The 6,482-nt window shown below is 56.0% G+C and overlaps 1 non-coding gene across 1 annotated transcript; it reads left to right on the forward strand.

Moving 5' to 3' along the window:
• The first annotated feature begins 223 nt into the window (after positions 1-223).
• Positions 224-410, forward strand: LOC123358888. The gene has a single exon (XR_006575792.1). It is a non-coding gene; the product is annotated as a U2 spliceosomal RNA (small nuclear RNA).
• The last annotated feature ends 6,072 nt before the right edge of the window (positions 411-6,482 follow it).

Below are 6,482 nucleotides of genomic sequence, written 5' to 3' on the forward strand. Positions count from 1 at the left end.
TCATTTACTCACGCCCACGACTATCCATAACCTGTTTGTATGAGTGATGTGCCCTCACTGCTTGCTGGCTGTACCTTGAACTCTCTCACCGTATACCCCGCATTGGGGACATGACAGACTGTGTATATGTATATGCCATCCAATACCAAAATGCTAACATCCCCCCACAACCTGTATGTTACCCCCAATGACAAAATAACTGACGCTTCAAACACTTTGTAACATTTATTTTAAATATTCTCTAATAAAATTTAAATCTGTTCTTATCAGTTTAATATCTGATAGGTCCTTTATTTGAGGACTGTATATTATTTTTGATTTTTGAAACAAGGGGTTGGAATAGGAGCTTGCTCTGTCCACCCCATGCATTGACCTGGTATTGCAGTGTCTCCAGGACCAGTGCTTCTCCTTCTGGGGAGAATTGTCTGGTTAGAAAAGCAGAAAAAGTTTCACTCTAAAGATGCTGATTTGAGAAGATTTTTTTTAAAGTAGTTGAAAAATCAGGTATCTTTAGCACTTTCTTCATAACAACATATTGTTAAAATTTCTTGGGAGTGTTTTCTGAGTCTACAGCTGTGAGTTTCTTTGTCTTGCTAGAGGATTGTTTTAAAAACTGAAATTCTTCTATTTGCTGTGAGTCTTTTCAACAACACGAGGGATGAATGTTTTCCGGACTGAGGGTCTGTTTGGGAGATGGTTGGTTGGGAGGGGGGGGTTGTGTGTGTGTGGGGGGGGGTGGACACACAGATTGGTAATATTCGAGGTCACATGTATATCAATATCTGGATGAGTTACACAGACTTCTCTCCACCCAGCCTACGTTCCATGTATCTTGACTGAGCCTGCCACCCACCATCCCAGAGCAGAAGCCTGAAGCCTGAGCCCCACCGCACGTGGGAAGGGGGGAACTCCCACTGGTTGCCTGCTCCTGCAGTGTTTATGACTCCAGAAGGGGGTAGGGACCAGCCCCTGCAGGCAGCCCGGGGGAAGAGCCGCTGCTTTGCTGCCCCCGACTCTCCCTCAATTACAGCCCAGGACGCTGTGGCCACAATTAAAGCCCCTGGTGGCCACATTTGAGAAATGCTGGAGCCTCACAGTAAACAAATCCCAGCAGGTTTGTCACACCCTGTCCCCTACCCTGGGGATTTCCTGCCCTCTCCCACCCAGACCAACCTTCCTGGAAGTTCCCACCCTCTATGTATTTACGGCCCTTTCTCCCCGCCAAGGGAACCCGCCAGCAACTCCCTGATCATCCCTACCTCAACTGGCTCCACTGCAGCCATTTCCCTTCCCTGGCCCCTGGGAGGACCAAATGAGCTGGAGCAAAACATGGATGTTGCGCTGCAGCCTGTTAGGGCAAAAAGGGCAACTGGGGACATGTCAGAACAGGAAATAATTTCCCAGCACAATTCCCCCCAGGCTCTTTCCCTGCACACGGATATTCCAGCTCGTCCTGCATGGGACAGAAACATTCAAATCTAGGGCTGTCAATTAATCGCAGTTAACTTACACAATTAACTTTAAAAAAATCATGATTAATCTGTTTTAATCGCACCGTTAAACAATAGAATACTAATTTAATTTTTTTTTCTACATTTTCAAATATATTGATTTCAATTACAACACAGAATACGAAGTGTACAGTGCTCACTATATATAGTTTTATTACAAATATTTACACTGTAAAATATAAAGTACTGTAGTGCAATCTCTTTATCATTAAAGTACAACTTGCATATGTAGATTTTTGTTGTTGTTGCATAAGTGCACTCAAAAAGAAAACAATGTAAAACTTTAGAGTCCAGTCAGTCCTACTTCTTGTTCAGCCAATTGCTGAGACAAACAAGTTTCTTTACATTTACTGGAGATAATGCTGCCCGTGTCTTGTATACGTCACCTAAAAGTGAGAACAGGCTCTCTCATGGCACTTTTGTAGCCAGCGTTGCAAGGTATTAACGTGCCAGATATGCTAACATCCATATGCCTTCATACTTCAACCACCATTCCAGAGGACATGCTTCCATGCTGATAACGCTCGTTAAGAAAATAATGTGTTAATTTGTGACTGAAGACCTTGATGAAGAACTGTATGTCCCCTGCTCCATGGTTTTATCCGCATTCTGCCATATATTTCGTTTTATGGCAGTCTTGGGTGATGCCCCAGCACATGTTGTTCACTTTAAGAACACTTTCACTGCAAATTTGACCAAAAACACAAAGAAGGTATAATGTGAGATTTCTAGAGACAGCTACAGCGCTCGAGCCAAGGTTTAAGAATCTGAAGAGCCTTCCAAAACCCAAGAGGGATGAGATGTGAAACATGTTGTCAGAAGTCCTCAAAGAGCAACACTCTGATGCAGACACTGCAGAACCTGAACCACTAGACAGGACAATCAATCTTCGGTGGGTGGCATCTGACTCAGATGAGGAATATGAAGGTACTTTGGCTCGTTATCGAGCAGTACCTGTCATCAGCATGGAAGCATGTCCCTGGCCTCTGATTGCTAGAAGCTGGGAGGGGAGAACAGGGGCTGGAGCTCTCCATGGCCGCCTGGTCTGGTCACTCCCTCTGAAGCCCATAGCCAGGGCCAGCCTTAGGGGTGGGGGCCACCAGGGAATTGCCCAGGGGTACCGTGGTCAAGGGCGGTGCTGTACGGTGGCAGAGAGGTGTGTGCTGCTGGTGTAAAGTCAGAAACTGCTCCCGGCTGGCAGGGGAGGGCTGCTTGGGGTGGTGCCCAGATTTCTCCCTGCTCCCTCCCGGCATAGGAACATGGGGGGAGGGAGGGGAAGAGAAGAGAAGGGGGAGAGAGCGGTGATGAGCGGATACTGCTCCCCCCAATGTTCCTCTGTGCCCCCCTAGGGGGCTGTGAGTGGTGAGCAAGGAGCGACATCAGGGCTCCCTGCATCCAGGTCACCTTCCCCACCTGGGCTGCATAAGGGGAGGACAGAGGAAGCAAAAAGCCTTTGTGAGCTCAGCTAGGGTGACCAGACAGCAAGTGTGAAAAATCGCGACAGGGGTTGGGGGGTAATAGGAGCCCATATAAAAAAAAAGCCCCAAATATCAGGACTGTCCCTATAAAATCGGGACATCTGGTCACCCTAAGCTCAGCACACACAAGCCAGGAAAAGATTAACACCCACACCCAGCCCAGCCAGAGTGGGAGCTTCCCCCACTTCCCGGCCACAGGCCCACAGGGCTCATGGATGGAGGAGTTTGGCGGGCTGTGGGGGCCCCTGAAGGACTAGCTCAGCGTGTGAATGAGGGACTGGGGTGTATGTGGGGGCCGGACTGTGGGTTGGGGTGTCCAGGGGGACCCAAGGGAAGGGACTAGGGGGATTAGGGATAGAGGAGGGTGGGGTTACCAAGGTGCATTGTGGGAATGTGGGATTTAGAGAGCCCAGAGTGGATGGGTGGGGGCGGGTTGGAGGACCCCACAGTGGCTGAAAAGGGGAACCCGGCAGGTTGGGGGGCAGCAGAGATTGGAGATGAGGAACCCCCCACCCTGGGGATGGACTGGGGCAGTGGGGGGATGGGAACGTGGGGCCCAGCCATGGAGAAATGGGCTGGAGGCAATTAGGGGCGGGGCGCTGAGGGGGGAGAGGGAGGAGGAGGAGGAAGGGGGCAGGGTGGCGGGGGGGGGCGAAGGGAAAGGCCGGGCAGAGCGGACAGGGTGGGGGAGGGGACGCTGGAGGCGGGGCTGGCGGGAGGGTCACGGGGGGGAAGGGGTGAAGCCCTTTCACTCCGCGCTGCTTCTGCCCGTGTGAGAGAGAGAGCGAGAGAGAGAGAGAGAGAGAACTACGCTTCCCAGTGTGCACCGGGAGGGGGCGCGTTGCCTGAGCAACCGCCGTCACTTCCGCTCTGAGACGAGCCAGGAACTACAACTCCCAGCCTGCCCCGGGGCGCCTCCGTCCTCTCCAGCCCAGGTGAGGGCGGGTCCCTGGGTCAACCTGACACCTCCCCTGCCCCAGCGCAACTCCTCATCCCGCCCCGCCCACCAGAGAGCCCGGCCCCGCCCCCCAGAGAGTCAGGTGTGACGCTGCCCCGCGCAGGAACGTGCTGCGCCGCTTCGCCCCTCCCCCCCGGCACAAAGCGGCTGGTCGGGGCGGGGGCGGGTCTGGCTCTGCCCGGGGGCTGGATCCACGTGTTCCCGGCGCCCCTACGTGTCACCCCCCGACTCCCGCTGCCCCCAGCCCCCTCCCCCTCCCCGCGTGAGCCCGGCTCCAAACACCCGCAGACAGACCCGCCCCGGCCTTCCCCGAGCCCCCTGCTGTGCCCGCCCCCAAAGCCCTGCCCTGCCCCGCCCCTTCCCCCAAAGCCCCGCCCCCTGCTGTGCCCGCCCCCAGAGCCCCGCCCTGTGCGGGGGCACCAGCACTGTGCTGGGTCGTGATGGGAAATTGTCCAAGCTGGCCCAGGAGAGACGTGTGTGTCCCTGCTGCCCCCTGCTGGTGGGGCTGAGCCCCGCTCTGGGGAGGGGGGGTGTGAGAGAGAGAGAGAGAGACTGTGACACTGTTTGTATCAGTGTGTTGCTGGGCTAACCAGTAGGAAATGGCTTTGCAGGATTTTGTATCCTGCAGCAAGTGAGTGACTGACTGACACACACACACACACACACACGCACACTGACGCAAAAGGGGGCTCACACAATCCCAAGAACACTCACACACAACACACCCAGAGGGACATGCTAGCCCAACCCCAAAGAGAGCAACAATCACATCCCCAGCCGCACTCACAATCACCCCCTCACACCATAATATTTGCAATCGTGCTCAGAGACACAACTGCACACAGTTCACTCCCACTGCTCCCAACACAAGGACCTCCTGCCCCACACAGCATGTGCCAAGACCTGTGGAACTCACTGCCACTGGACAGCTACCAATGAGAATGATCCCCTCATGCTGGATCATCTTCTTGGCCCTCTGCCCCATCTCGGGGCGCGCTGTGCGGCGTGGCTGGGGATTGTGCAATGGCTCAGCACCAGACAATGCAGAACGGACACCACACACCCTGCCCGCCTCACCTGAGCTGCTCTCCAGGTGCATTGGAGCCCAGCACCCCGCACTCTGGCACTCCTGCCCCACAGCGGGTGAGCTGCAGCCCCTGCCACACTCCGCAGAGGGGAGACGTGTTAGGCCAGCCAGCCATTGTAAGATGGGGAAATCACCATCGAGGTCGACGGTATGGGGGCTGTGACATACAGAGAAACAGTTGTCATGCCGGCAGAAGGCAGCAGAGCATTCGCACACACGTACACACACACACACAATTGCAAACATACACAAACACATGCATGAATCCAGCCACACACACACAATTGCTAATATACACAAACACCCGCACAAATCCAGCCAACACCAACACAAGCCTGGGAGCCAGAGGAGCAGAGCAGGCTGGGGCCAGGTCACTCCACTTCCTGCAGGAAGTAGCCAGCCCCCCCGTCCCCCACAGAGGCCTGTGACCAGCCCCCCTCTGCTTCCCCCCATGGAGGCCTGGGGCCCCAGCCTGCTCTGCTCCCCTGGCTCCCAAGCTTGGGGGGGGGGGAACCGCCCCACAGCACTCGCCGGCAGCGTGGCTGGGAGCCAGGGGAGTGGACCAGGCTGGGGCTGTGTCACTCCACTTACCAGGCAGTGAGTGCAGGGGCGGAGGGGGGGGCGGGGCGGGGCTGGGGCAGAGGAGGGGCGGGGGCCATGGGGAAGAGCCGGGCTGCCCCCCCTGCAGCAGCTCCCCACCCCAGCTCACCTCCGCTCCGCCTTCTCCCCTGAGCACACCGGCGCCGCTCCACTTCTCCCGCCTCCCAGGCTTGCGGTGCCAATCAGCTGTTTAGTGCAGCAAGCCTGGGAGGGGAGGAGAATTAGAGCGGGGGCGGCGTGCTCAGGGGAGAAGACGGAGCAGAGGTGAGCTGGGACAGGGAGTGGTTCCCCTGCACACACACTCCCGCCCCCCATTGCTTGCTGCGGGCAGCCCTCCCCCCGCACCTCCCCCAGCCCCTGCCCCAGCTCACCTCCACTCCCCCGCCTCCCCTGAGTGCGCTTTATGGTGCCCCAACCACTTGGCACCCTGGGCGGCTGACTAGTTCGCCTAGTGGTTGCACCGGCCCTGGCCACTACCTGTCAGCAGGATTCCTCCTCCTCCTCCTCCTCCTCAGTGCGACTAAATCTCTGCACCTAGACAGCCGGTCCGTCCGCTGCACCCCAGTCCCCCATGCCTGAGCCTCCCTGCCAAAGCCCTGCACCTGGCTCCAGATAATTAAGTCTCACATCTCACTGGGAACTCGACTTCTTGTGCCCAGAGAGTCTTGGCCCCCCTCAGTAGCTGACCTGAGAAACACAGTGTCTGCAAAAGCAGCAAAGAGTCGTGTGGCACCTTATAGACTAACAGACGTATTGGAGCATGAGCTTTCGTGGGTGAATCCCCACTTCGTCGGATGCGTCAGTGTCTGCCTTTTCCAAAGAAGTGCCTGGAGGGCCTTTTTCTGTGT

Source organism: Mauremys mutica, unplaced genomic scaffold (genome assembly GCF_020497125.1).
Source record: "Mauremys mutica isolate MM-2020 ecotype Southern unplaced genomic scaffold, ASM2049712v1 Super-Scaffold_100099, whole genome shotgun sequence".
Classification (NCBI taxonomy): Eukaryota; Metazoa; Chordata; order Testudines; family Geoemydidae; genus Mauremys; species Mauremys mutica.